Source organism: Panthera onca, chromosome E2 (genome assembly GCF_046562875.1).
Source record: "Panthera onca isolate mPanOnc1 chromosome E2, mPanOnc1 haplotype 2, whole genome shotgun sequence".
Classification (NCBI taxonomy): domain Eukaryota; kingdom Metazoa; phylum Chordata; class Mammalia; order Carnivora; family Felidae; genus Panthera; species Panthera onca.
The window spans coordinates 40,062,181-40,076,842 of record NC_138353.1 but is presented as its reverse complement, the minus strand read 5'-3'; positions in this window follow the sequence as shown (position 1 = coordinate 40,076,842).

Here is a 14,662-nt window from a genome sequence, read left to right as displayed (position 1 = left end):
CAAGTTACTGTAATCACATTGGTGTAACATTAGTATAGGGAAAAAAGGTCACTGGATAAGAGAAGAGGACCTAGATTTGAACGTAAATATGTATCATATTATAATGCATAATAGACACATTATTTTAATTCAGTGGAAAGAGAGCTGTGTTATTTATTAAATGGAGCTGGGGACAGCCACTATGCATCTGGAAGTAAATACAAATGAACCACTAATACTGTGCAGAAAAAGAAATCCCACTTAGAACAGAGAACTCACCTAAATATAAACATAGTAATGATAATAAAAAAAAAAGGCTATCAGGGGCACCTGGGTAGCTCATTTGGTTAAGCGTCGGACTCTTGATTTCAGCTCAGGTCATGATATCATGGTTCATGAGATGGAGCCCCGAATCAGGGTCTACACTGACAGTGGGGAGACTGTTTGGGATTCTCTTTCCCTCTCTCTCTCTGCCTCTCCCCTACTCTCTCTCAAAAAAACAGAACAACAACAACAACAAAAAACACCCAAAAACAATTTTTAAAAAGGATATCAAAACTATCTCATGAAAAACTAGAAAGTGAATATATCCTTTATTCATTAAATATATATTTACTGGATCTTTATGGTAGGTGTTTGAGGTGTATAAGTAAACAAAACATGGAGCTACATGTTTAATCGCTAGCACACAATAAATAGCAAGCAAAATAAATAATTACGATCTATTTTTTCAAGAAATAACAAAGGCTGTAGAAGAAACAAATGAAAAAAAGTAACAGTTAAAAAAATTAAAGCAGTGAAAGCAGAGATTATGAAGGTTTTGGCCAGAGAGGGTAAGTAGAGAGTAGGTCAGATTATAATACTAATTAATTCAATAAAGTGGACTCATTGAAAATGTGGCATTTGAGAAAAGATTTGAGGAAGGTGAACTGGTTATTCAGATTCCTTAAACAAGAGAACTCTAAGCAGAGTCCAATCTGATACAAATGTTCTAGTGTAAGAACATGCATGAGGTATTTAATGAAAAGCAAGGTAGGCCTGTGGCTACAAGAAAGGGAGGAGAATTAACAGATGATATTGAATCAGGTCATATACAGTATTGTAGATGTTTTAAGAATTTCATATATAACCATTGTACCTGGAAAACCGGACGTTAAGTCCTATTGGACCACAGAGAAATTAGAAATCCTATTGAGTTACATACAACAACAACAAAAAGGAAATAGTTAAACAGTATGTTTTGAGGGGGGAAGTATTTGCAATACCTAAGTCTATATCTATCTATTCTATACAATTCACAGAAGCATTAAGCACAACAGTTCAAGAGACATATGGAAATTTTATTTACCTTTCTAGTAAAGTCAATGAATATTAAAGTAACAGTGACATATGAACATATGTCTATAAGATGGGAATAAATTAATAAGTAAAAGTTTATAATACTGACTGGTGGCCAAGATGCAAGGATAAACTCTGTAGTTAAAACATGAGTCAAAGTATTTTTAAAGCAGTTTGTCAATGTCCAGTAACTTAGTGACATTTAGAGTATAATTTTAAGTTATTGTTTTCATACCTTTGCAAGTATTTTTATCAGAATTAATTCAGACATCAATTAAAAAGTTTTGACTGTACAGCCTGATGGTGTGTGTGTGTGCGTGCATGCGCACACACATGTGCGTGTGCCCAGAGAATATGTGTGTACATGTATTCACACAGGTGTTTCTGGGTGGGCTCAACATTTGCAGAAAGATACTCAGTGTTTTTGTCTTTGGAGTCACAGCCCTGCTTTAATCATAAACTTATCTTTTTCATTCTATACATAGCAATACATATAAGCTTGTACAGGTGCACATGTATTGTTTCCAAATAAATATTTATTTTACACAAATTCTCAAGCTTACAAAAACAGGCTTTATACCCTTTCTTATATTCCAATATATTTATTGTATAGTTGTGAAAACTGAGCCCCCCCCCCAAATAAACCAAAATCCAAATTCACATAGTCTGTGAAAAACAAATCTAGAAATAGCTCTTTTTCTCTTTCTTTCCCTTTGTCTCTTCTCTTTCTCCTCTCTCTCTCTCTCTCTCTGACCATGCCCAAGTTCTCTTTGGAAAAAAAGCCTAAGAATGTTGAATTACACATTCTATAATGTGTGCCCACATTATACCAAGCTTGCTTGTCTTCTCAGATCCCACTCTGCATTTTTTCCACTATGTTCTAGTGTCTCCCAAACTTTTAAAAGTTTATGTGTAAAATAAAATAACATGCAAAAGTTCTTTGTACTGGGGACACATTTGTATTTTGATTATTGTGTTATATTTCCCATTACAGGGACATCAGAGAGAAACATCTGGCCAACAAATTGCCATGGAGCAGAACTAAAGAAATACTGGGAGGTGCATGCAGTTCCATAGACAACTGACAAAGGATTCTGAAGGCACTGACGCCACAACATTCACATCAGAAAAGAGAGAAGAAAGAGCATTTTGTCCCAAGATTTAGAAAACAAAAAAGACAAACACAAATGTCAAAAAAAGTCCACAAAAGTCCATAGCTGTTTTACATTTTATGTCAAATGGGAAAACAAAGTCTTTCAACTTTGTTGAACACTTTCTTTAGGCCATAAAGATTACACTTATTTACAACTACATCTTTAATCACACTGATCCTGTCTACGTTTATATAGATAAAATAGCCAAGACCAAGAAAGAGAAATAATATGCCCAAGGTCACAGAGTCAGTTATCAGCACTGCCAGAACTAGACTTGTATTTTCTGACACCATCATTCTCTCAGCCTTTCCCTCACAAAACTACCTAGGTTGGGGTCGTGAATGACTACAGGAAACAGAATCCATAGTTAAAGGAACACAAAAATTAAAAAAATATATATACTGTCAAAAACATATACCTACTAAAACTGCACAGAATACATCTTGTACAACGTTGATATCAACTTCGTATTTATTGTACATAGATAAAAGTCACATGCTGAACACCAGCATTGGGTAATTAGTTTCTTGAGCGTGGGAGACAGATGATTCATCTCCTATCATTGCCTTCTTCGTATCTTTTTGTTTTAGTATACCATTTTTTTTCACTTAGCTTTGACCATCTTCAAATCATGGAGCATAATTTTGAATTTTGGTCCTGGGACACACTTAATAATGATCACAAAGCACGTACGGATAAATATTGAATGAATGAATCGATGAATCAATGAATGAATAAATGAATCAATGGGTGTATTCCCAGCTTCTAAGTATAAAAACACTTCTACTTGTGGACATGGGATTCAGGAAGTTGTTAGTGAGTCCCAAACCTTCAATCGTTAAAATCTCTTGTTATTCTCCCTCCTTCCCTCCCTCTCTCTCCCCTTCCCCCACCCCTCTCTCTGTATGCAGAATGAGAGTCACTTCCCCAGTGTCGTCACTGAGAATCAATCAATACATATGACACTTTATGTTTGAGTGCGATATCAGAATGGATATGTCTTCCTGTGTCAACTGACCATTTTCTATTAGAAATACAATTTGGGGGGAGCCTAAACCAGTGACTGTTCTAGGTGCTAAGGAGAAAATATGCAAAAACCACTTCTCTACTTGCGCAGAAAACTCACAGATGCACAAGGAAATAGCACCAAGAACGGCTTCTGATCCCTGTTTAGAGGCAACACCTGAAGTATCAAAATAAACTGTGCAGAGAGGGAAGGTGAGTACAGGGGTAGGCAGTGGAGTTTTGGGGGAGGATTTTTCAGACTGATGAATCTGCATCTATGAAGGGGACATGGTATATGAAAAAGTCTGAGAGAAATTATACATTCATGATTGTGGCATGTCTATGTTTATTCTGAATGATAGGAAGAAGGAGATAAACTGAGAGACATGAAAGAAAAGTGATAAAATCTGGGAGTAAGCAGTACCAAATACTACATGGCTTTCTAAACTTAGCTTAATAGCTTATATTTTATCAAGTACTTTGAATATTATTGAATGGTTTTAAGGGAGATGTTATATTCAGATTGCTTTTAAGAAAGATTACTCAGCTGTGTGAAAAAAAGGCTAGATGAACAACACTGAAAGGGGGAAATGCATTCCTTCATCCAAAATGTTGACACAGTTGGAAACTGACAGGGTTTGTTTTAAATGGGTCTTGTGTCATTTTGTACAATGGGGCAGGTAGGATTTGAGATGAAACCAAAAACAGAGCATGGCACAAAGTGTACATGCAGCCTGTATTCTGTCTGTTGTACCTATGTGTGCGGGACAGGGGGGTTAGAGCTGACCAACAACAGATCTGTAAGAAGAACTAAGTCTTTTAAGAATCACACCGCAATGCTTCCAATATCTTTTTATTTATTTTTTTATTGGTTCCATTTTGTATAAGACTGTCTAGAAGAGATTCCAGTTTCCTTTATCACAGAAGGGGAAAGAAAGGGAGAAAGTGATGGCTGTCCTCTCATCTACTCTTTTAGTGTGACACTGTTCTGTTCAACTTTTTCAGGTGTGCATGGAGAAGATCAAAGGAAACATTTTTTATTATCCTCACTTTTGTATGTTTTTGGTGTCTGTGATCTTCTTGAGAACCTATGATGGAGTAGTAAGGTGATAAAGGGCCACATGGACCATACACTATTCAACATTCATTAACTCCCACTCTTTTTGAGGTAAAGGAGGCATATAATGCCATTTTTAGGTAGAAAGTATGATGGGTAATTTTATGTGTCAACTTGACTGGGCCACAGAAGGCCTAGATACCTAAACATTTTCCCCTATGGGTGTGTTTGTAACGTGTTTCCAGAAGAGATTTGAGTTGGTAGATTGAGTACAACAGATCACCTCCCCCAGGGTGGGTAGGCACCATCCAATACTTTGAAGGCCTGAATAGATTAAAAAAAAAAAAAAAAGGTGGAGGAAAGTTGAACTTGTCCTTTATCTGAGTGTTTGAGCTCCTGCCCTCCAACTGGGACTTACAATGTCAATGCTACTGGCTCTCAAGTTTTCAGACTCAGGCTAGAATCTACACCCTTGGGGCTCCAGCTCTCAGACTTTCATGGATCACCATCTTGCAGATCATGGAATTTTAGGCCCCATTATCACATGCTCCAATACCTTCTAATCAGTCTCTTAGATAGATAGATAGATAGATAGATAGATAGATAGATAGATAGAAAGAGATTTGTTCTCTTTACCTGTGACAGATACATCTAACAAATACAGATGGTAAACTAGGAGAATTATGTTAAAAGGTTATTATGGAAGAAGAGAACACGTTGCAGTCAAACATCTTTCATTTCTATAGTTCCAATTGGAGTCAGGGAAAATTCCTCCTGGGAATTCAGCTTGACAGAAAATGGCTGAGTCTCTAAAAGGCTACATGATCACTTTTCTAAGTAAACTATGAGGTATCTCTTCATTGAGATCAAATGAAAGGATCCTGTTGAAAGGAATGCAACATCCCCCATCTGCCTGACAAACAATTGTCTTAATGTCAAACAAAAACATCACGTTTCTATTAAACTTTCCCTAATCCCTCAAGTAATGTTCATAACTTTCTCTGTGCCCTCAAAAAAAACTTGTACACTGTACATTATGTATTACAACTTTATATTTTAGTGTCATTTAATTTTGCATCTATGTGTTCACTGGCACTATTAATATATGGTGATTAAATTGTGTTTTTATCATGCTTTATGTCTGTGTATTCAAAATGTTCACACAAAAATAAATGGTCAGCAAAAAATTACTTTTTAAAATGAATGAATGAATCAATCAATCAATACAGGATTTGAGAAATGCCTCCTATGAATATTTTTTTTAACATTTTGGGAGGAATAATTACAGACTTATAAGAAATTGCAAAAATCAATAGTACAGCAATGTTCCTTGAACCCACCACTCAGCTTCCTCTAACGATGACATCTTACTTAATATCTTACATATTATACACTATAAAAACAAGGAGATTGGTAAGAGAACAATGCAGTTAACTAGACCTACTAGGATTTCATTCACTTTTGCATGCCCTTATATTTTTTTCTGTTTCCTTACTATATTTATCTGTATATAGTTCTAAGAGATTTTATCACCTGAAAAGATTTGTATAAATAATAGAGACAGAGAACTGTCTGCCACCACAAACAGTCTTCCTTGTGTTCCTCATTTATGACCACACTCTCTTCCTCTTCCCTAAACCCTGGTAACCACTGACCTGTTCTCTATCTCCGTAATTTTGTTGAGAATATTTTATACATGGAACCATATACCATGTAACCTTTCAATATCGTCATTTTCACTCAGCATTATGCCCTTGAAATGTATGCAGTGTATTGCATTTATCTGTAGTGTGTTCCTTGTTATTGCTGAGTAGTATTGCATTGCATGGATGTACCATAGTATGTTTAGCCAGACCTCTAAGACTTTGATTTTCCCATTTTTTTTTCCATCAGTACCATCTAAGGTTTATACTTCTCACAAAGTATAGTTAAAATCTTTTCCCCCCAAGATCCTTTCTAAATGTGTTCTTTTTTAAAATATTTATTTTTAAGAGAGAGAGAGAGAGAGAGAGAGAGAGACAGACAGACAGTGTGTGAACAGAGGAGGGGCGGAGAGAGAGAGGGAGACACAGAATGTGAAGCAGGCTCCAGGCTCTGACATGTCAGCACAGAGCCCAAAGTGGGGCTTGAAATCATGAACTATGGATCATGACCTAAGCTGAAGTTGGACGCTTACCTGACTGAGCCACCCAGGAGCCCTGTAAACAAGTTCTTTATAAGCCATGTCTCTTAACCCAAAGTCCCTACTGTGCCAAAGAGGGATGATTAGCCATATACCTTGGCCTTCCAGAATTCTCCAACTCATCACCAGTGATATGTATTTCTGAGTAGTAAGGACATAAGGTTGATAGAATGCTGACAAGAGTTTGGAATTGTACTAATTCACAGCAAGTCATTTTGTTAAATGTTCCTAATTCACTCTATTCCTCTTGCCCACATTAATCTTTTACTCCAAGGGTGGTTTTCTATTTGTTTTTTGGTTTTGTTTTTGTTTGTTTTTTGCAACACACATTTATAGGTTATCATAAAGAATTTATTTTTTCTAAACCAAGAATAACTCAATGAGTCTAAGAGTTTGCTCTTTGGGCAGAAATGTTTTCCAAGAAGTATCAGTGATGTCTGATGTAGCTGTTGCAAGAACTGAACTTAACAAATCAATATACAGGTACAGTCTCCACGATGGCTTGGGTTGGGGAGGAGATGGTTGTGGTATAAGTGGGAAAGCCATACATGGCATTTTCTTACTCTAAGTGATGGGGCTGGCATTTTTTCAATACAATAATGATTCAAATACATAAAAGGAATCCCCACAATGCTAAATAAGAAGCACTTTGTGTTTTCCTCCCCTCTTTTTTCCCCCCTCTCATCCTGAGATCAGGGCAAAGAATGGGGGAAAAAAGTAATGAAAGTCTAACTCAGTGAAAGCAAAGTGCTTTCTCTATTAGGAGTACAAAGAGGGAGACGTCCCCAGGACTTTCGTGTACATTCTGGAAGGAATGCCTGCTCCCAGAAATAGCAAGTTTAACCTTCTCCAAGTTTCATTTTTCTGAATTATCAAGGCTCAATCTTGTTCTTTTGTTACAGAATACATCTTCCATAGAACTCAAATGTCTTTTTGCACTGACCCTGGAACTGAGGGTGGAGGCAGCAGAGATGTGTATAAGGAGGGGAGCCAGTGTATTTTATGTTTCTTATAATCAGTTTCTTTCAGGTGCTTTTTCAGGGACTGCCTGATCCCTTCACAATGCTTCCACTCCCGATCAAGGGAAAGAAATGTGATCTCAAAGTCTCCTTGTAGCTCTCCTTCACAGAAACGATTCTCTTGTACTGAAACCAAAACGAATTCTAGGGCATGGCTGAAAAGTAAGCATTCTTGGTCTGTTTTCAATTTTCCTGATCAGCCATGACTGGAAATTATTAAGCAGTCTTTCTCATGGCTTCTTTCTGTTTTTACTATTTTAGTTTCTTTTACATGAATCATTTTTCACTGCAGTGAAAAAAAGTGAGGGAGGAAAAGGTAACAAAGAATCTAATATTTGGTCTCTGCTGAGTTCCTTTAACTCAGATCATTAGTTGGGGCATTTCTAGGCTGGCTTTCTGGCTGGAAAGGGATTTTAAAAATTAGAGAAACTAAAAATATCCCTTATGCTGAAGGTCAGGATTTAACTAGAAGTATGCACTGCCTCTAAGAATGTTAGGGTGATTTCCACAAGGATCTTGCCGAAGAACTTCTCACTTGTGATCTCTAATTTTTACATGTGAGCTCAAGATTAAAATAGATGTGTTATATTCTCTTAATACTTGTGAAACACTTTCTATTCCACGACTAGATTGGAGAGGAACAAAATCAGGGATTTCCCAACTGTTGGTGCATGTTGTGAGTAGAAATCTAACTTAGTAGAAGAATTGGGTTTTGAAGACAGACTGGCCCGACAGTATTTTCTCATTGTTATGTAGCAGCTGGTGATTTTTGGAGAAACCCATCAGCATTCTCATATGGGACACTGTAATGCTACCTTCCTTAAAAGGCTGCTGTGTTATTACAGTGTGCATGGAATATCCAGTCCACTGCAAGGGATTCAATAAAATGTAATTTCTTATCAGTAAAAAATAAAAATAAAAAAAAGCTTAGGTCAAGTAAAAGCCTTAAAAACAGTCTACTCAAGGCTCCTTGCATTTACAAACAGGAAATCAAACCTAGAGGCATGAATTTACTAACAAAGATAGCTAGTATTAGAGATCTTCTGAATCTCTGGTTGATATATGTAGAATAGTTTTGACTTACATTTATAACATCTCTGTGTACACTTTTAAATATTTATAGTATTTAGATACTCAGTACTTACAATAAATAGTTATAGAGTAAATCTGGCATATATCTAGTAATACAAACCATAAACACAGGTGAAAGATGATTACTCAAATAAAAATAAAAATAAAACAGATTCTGCCAGATCCAAACCAAAGACTGAATTCATATGAAGATACAACCTGGTTTCATTTATTTTTATCATATTCAGCCTACATATGACTTTTTTACCCAATAAATATTATGCTGAAACTGTTATATAACATCCCAAATTCAGCTGTTGTTCCAGAAGATAACATTAAAACTCGTTCAACCACCCTTAAGATAACATGACAAATGGGTTTTGCTTCCTTAGGATTTCTGGCAATGACTGAAAACTTATTCAACATATGTCTAGAAATACATGTTGCAGAAAAGGGCATAACAGTGATTATTTAACTATGAAGTGTATTCCTAAACTTACCTCAGAATGATAGGACTGACAGCTCCCACTGGATGAAGGACTAACAGCCCATTGCCTGTGACCTCTACAGTGAGAGACAGCAAGGGTAAAGATAGGTGTAAAAATGAACAGAGGTGGAAGGGTATATAAATGTTCATTCATGTCTAGTATTAAAGATATGATTTAACCTTTGGAAATACATCAGCGACTTGATATATAAAAAACCTCCTCTGTCTCCCCTACATCATCAGATTACTGAAAAAAACTTTCACCTTATACAGGGCTTTGACAACACTTAAATAAACTTATGTTTAGATGATTCTTTGCTTTTTAACTTTTGAACTAGTTTCTAAATGTACAATAGTGTTAACTCTATGTACATTCTTGTACAGCAGGTCTCTAGAACATTCCCGTGTTGCATGATGAAAAGCCATACCAATTGAGCAGTCAGTCCCCAGCCCACCCCAAACTCCTTCTGGTAACCACCATTCTACTTTCTGCTTCTAACTATTTGAAGACTTCATATACTTCATATATGTAGAATCATGAGTATACAAAAAAATTGAGATCAGGATCTGAGTGATGTTGGCACTCCCATGTTCATGGCAGCATTATTATATGCAAGAGATAAAAAAAATCTAAATGTCCACCAGTGGATTAATGAATAAATAAAATATAGTATATATACACCATGGGATTTCATTTAGCCTTAAAAAAGAAGGAAATCCAGTTGTATGTTACAACATGGATGAGCCTTGAAGAAATTATGCTAAGTGAAAAAAGCCAGTCATTAAAGTAAAAGTCTGCAGGAGACTCTTTAATGCTATCTTTTTATAGTCAACCTGCTTTTCCTAATGAAGGTAAGATTTTTTTTAATTTTTCTTTTTTTTTAATGTTTATTTATTTTTGAGAGAAGAGAGAGAAAGAGTGTGAGAAGGGGAGGGGCAGAGAAAGAGAGAAAGACACAGAATCTGAAGAGGCTCCAGGCTCTGAGCAGTCAGCACAGAGCCTGACACAGGGCTCGAACTCACAAGCCGTGAGATCATGACCTGAGCAGAAGTTGGATACTTAACCGACTGAGCCACCCAGGCACCCCAGAAGGTAAGATTGTTTTTAAGATAAACCACTGTTATACTCATTTGTACAGTCAAAAATAAAGACTTCATGTCATTAATTGAAACAGAGTTTCATTCAGACTAATTATTTAAACATTTCTCATACAGAGTGTGAGACTAACTCCTTAGAGAAAATATTAAAAAGACCAGGAATAAACATGTTTGATATTCTGTTAGTGTTATATCATCTAAAAAAGAACTTTTGCTCTTTGGGCATTAGTTTTCCTACTGGAGGACAAAAAAAAAAAAAAAAAAAAAAAAAAAAAAAAAAAGTTGAATCTTGTCAATATATAAAGAAAGGCATCCTGACAATTTTAAAAGTTTCTGGAAGTCAACCTGGTATGGAGTTAAAAGATTTTCCAAAGAATCTGGAGTCAGACTGAGTTTGAATTTTGGCTTTGCCACTAAATAGCTTTGTGGTCTGGTTTCATAGCCTTAGCTTCTTTCATCTGTAAAATGATTCTGATACTAACTGCTTTCCAGATTTTTGTGTCTGTAAACCACATGATGCTGCTGCATATATAAACACATTTTTCACTTCTTAAAAATATGAGTATTCTCCAGTGATTCTGTCATTATTATTACTCAATAGGATGTATTCATCTTAATGGCCTAGAATAGATCTTTTAATGTGCTTTATATCAGGGTCATAAGGACACTGGATTCTTTCTACCAGGGGTTTAAATCAATCAAAAGTTGTTTGTGAGGATCCCAGAATTTTAGAATTGAATGCAGGACCTGGAATTTGAGATCTAAAAATGCTAAGGATACGTAGTGAAGGCTAAACCAAAAGCAAGTCACGATTTAAGACACTTGATGAAATTAAGAAACATTATAAAATTCTGGGATATAAATTATTTTCTAAATAACTATTTGTTTTAAAAATAGTATCCTAGATAGACAGATACTCAATGGCAATAATGATTTCAAGAATTGACCAAGGAGTATGGATGAATGTTGCTCAAGCAACAGAGATGTGCTTGTTCCTTGCCTAGATGATTTACATGTATTATTTTCTATAATCTTCCTGATAACCCTATATGGTTCTGTTATGGGTGAGTAGTTTCTTTTTAAGAGAGAGAGAGAGCATTTGAGGAAGGGTAGTGGTAGAGGTAGAGGTAGAGGTAGAGGTAGAGAGAGAGAGAGAGAGAGAGAGAGAGAGAGAGAGAGAGAGAGAATTTTAAGCAGGTTCCATGCTCAGTGCAGAACCGGCTGCAGGGCTTGTCCCATGATCCTGGAATCATGACCTGAACTGAAATCAAGAGTCGAATGTTAAAGTGACTGAGCCATTCAGGTGCTCCTGGGTGAATTCTTATAATATGCAACACAGCCTATGGTTGGTACTAGTTTACCACTTTACAATAAAAATACTAAAGACTGAGGTGATAACACAGATCTAATCAATGATAAGTCAGGATTAATATTCAAATTGATCTACACAAAATCCAGTTCTTGTCAGTTCCATTTCACTGAGCAATTCATGTGACTGCCTTGGAACTCTCTTGCAGTATCATGATAAAGTAGAAGAAAGAAAATATACTTGACAATGCACTGTGGTATAGTAACATAATACAGAGAAGGAAAGTAGATTTTGAAGCCTGACTGCCTAGGTTCAAGCCCTACCTCCATTATTTATTATCTACATAACCTTGTTCAAGTTACTAAACTTCCCTTTGCTTTGGTTTCCTCATTTGTAAAATAGGGGAAGTAATTGCACCTACATTTTGGTAATTATGAGGATTAAATCACAAATGGTAAGCATAGTACAGTAAGTATCATATATGTTAAAGCTTATGACATATGCCAGGTGTTCCTTGTGCAAAAGATTATCTCACTGCTGAGTCTCAAGAAAGGAAATAAAATCTTGAGTTGAGACAACAAGATTCAGCATTCTAGATCCTGCTATATATACATATACACACATTCAGATTAATAAGAAGCAATGGAACATGTCCATATTATCTTTTGTTGGATTTCTATTCTGATGGTTTGTAATCAAGAATAAAAGGATGTGTGTGTGTGTGTGTGTGTGTGTGTGTGTGTATATATATATATGTATATATATGTATACACACATATATATGTATATACATATATGTGTATACACACATGTATATGTATATACATACAGATATATGTATATATACACATATGTGTGTGTATATATACATATACATGTGTACATATACACACATATGTGTATACACACACACACATATACACAGTTGGTTAGAAACTTTTGAGTAGGTATATAATTTCAATCATCAATGAAGGTGAATGAAATCACTCCCATATTTTTAAGCATTGAATAAGCCAGATTCTGAATTATGGAAGTAGGGGGATTCTTTCAAAATGCTTTCCTTACTTCTCTGAATTTCTGGAAATCCTAAGTAATTTGGCATGTTATATTTAAAGATCAGGCTGACAGCAATGAGCAACTAAATTTCTTATTTCCCAATGAGACTCATTGATATACTTTATTTTTAGTGTATGACTAGGTCCCTCACATTAATAACAGAATGCAGGTCATCTACAATTCTGATTATTAGTCTGCCTTAGAAAAACGAGGGGGGTATTTAGCTAGTATTGAAAAACTAATTTTTAAAATTGAAAAAGAAAGTTCTAAATTATAATTAAGTAGACATTGTTTCCTGAGATTCTATCAACTGACAGTGTTGCATTTTATCCTTGGGGAACACTCAAACAGATGCACATCTGTAAATGTTAATGAGGATGCAGTGGAAAAAGTACCAGTTTTGGAATCAGACCAACATAAGTTCAAGTCACAGCACTGCCTTTTACTAACAGCCAGATCTAGGAGACTTATTTATTGAAACTCCTTTATTCTTAATTTCCTTACTTGTATAAATGAGAAAAAGTACTTTATGTGTACAGATAACTTTTCACATTACAGGTATCACTTATGTCTTAGCCCATTATTGTCTCTGAAAATGTCCCTAGGTGTGTGAGAGAGTGTGTGTGAGAGAGTGTGTGTGTGTGTGTGTGCGTGTGTGTATGTGAGTGTATGTAAACCTGGACATGGGTTTAATGTAAGAATTCAAAGAACTGATGTCTGGAGAAAAATACCTTATACTTGATAAGGGATAATGATAGGCTAATCAAAAGAGAAGGACATAAGGAATTGAAGATTTTTTAAAAAAAAATAAGGAACACAAAACTTAAAACAGGACATGATTGGTGGTACTGTTCATTATATAAACTTACTTTATTTTACAGGGGATAAGTTATTTGGTTTCTGGGAATTGTACATTCTAGGAGTTTCGTTACACTGCCATGCATGGAATATGTTCTGTTTTGTAGGTATACAACAAACAAAATCTCTGGAGACTGAAATATGATAGATTAAACAATAGAAAAGAGCCAGCTTTTGCATTCTTCTTAACACAAAAGAGAAGTACCACACTGAAATTTGGAAGGAGTCTACATGAGAAGGAAATTAAATGTTAGGAGGAAAAGGGACATTAGATGAATTCCTTGTATCTTATTTTTCCCACTGGACATACTGCATCCCATGAAAATATCCCAGTTTTTGTGGATGTCTGTGGATTCATGAGTCCTAATTGCTGACATTGTTGTGGATGGAAAAGCTGGGCTAAAAGATGTAGAAGTCCATATTTGAGGACACTTGTTGGGCCAGATAGAGGTTGATGGAGAATAGACCTGCTATTTCAGTAGGTCTTTACATGCTTGGCTAGCACTTGAGAGGACTCAGCCAATGCCTCAAGTACTTGAAATAGGTAAAGTCTAAAGCACTCTATGTGACATAGTAAGAACTCCTCTTCTTGTATCTATCTGTCCTGATTGAGAAGTGGACTTGGGCTCCATCACAGATCTTTTCAGTGAGTGAGGGAAAGAAAGGGGGTAGGTGGAGTGCTTTGGAAGTCATCCAAACAAAAAGTTATGATGCTTCTGACATCCACCAACCTAAAAGAACTTTATTATATTTTCCTTTTAGAGTCAATTATATATATTGACCATCTTTTACCCCCTAGCTGGGACCATCATCTTCTGTTTATTTTAAACCCTTCCATAAATATTACAGAAGGGAGCCAATTCCACCTGAACAGCTGAGTTATTTTGTGTAATAAATGTTGAAGCTGAACAAAAAGAGAAAAGGAGATTGAAATTCTGCCTGATTCTATGTTACTTAGTACTTATTAACTTGTCAGCAGTTCTTACTTTTAAAAATACTGCATTTTAATTCATTCCTGGAGGCTATGCTACCCAAGAGAAAATATTTGC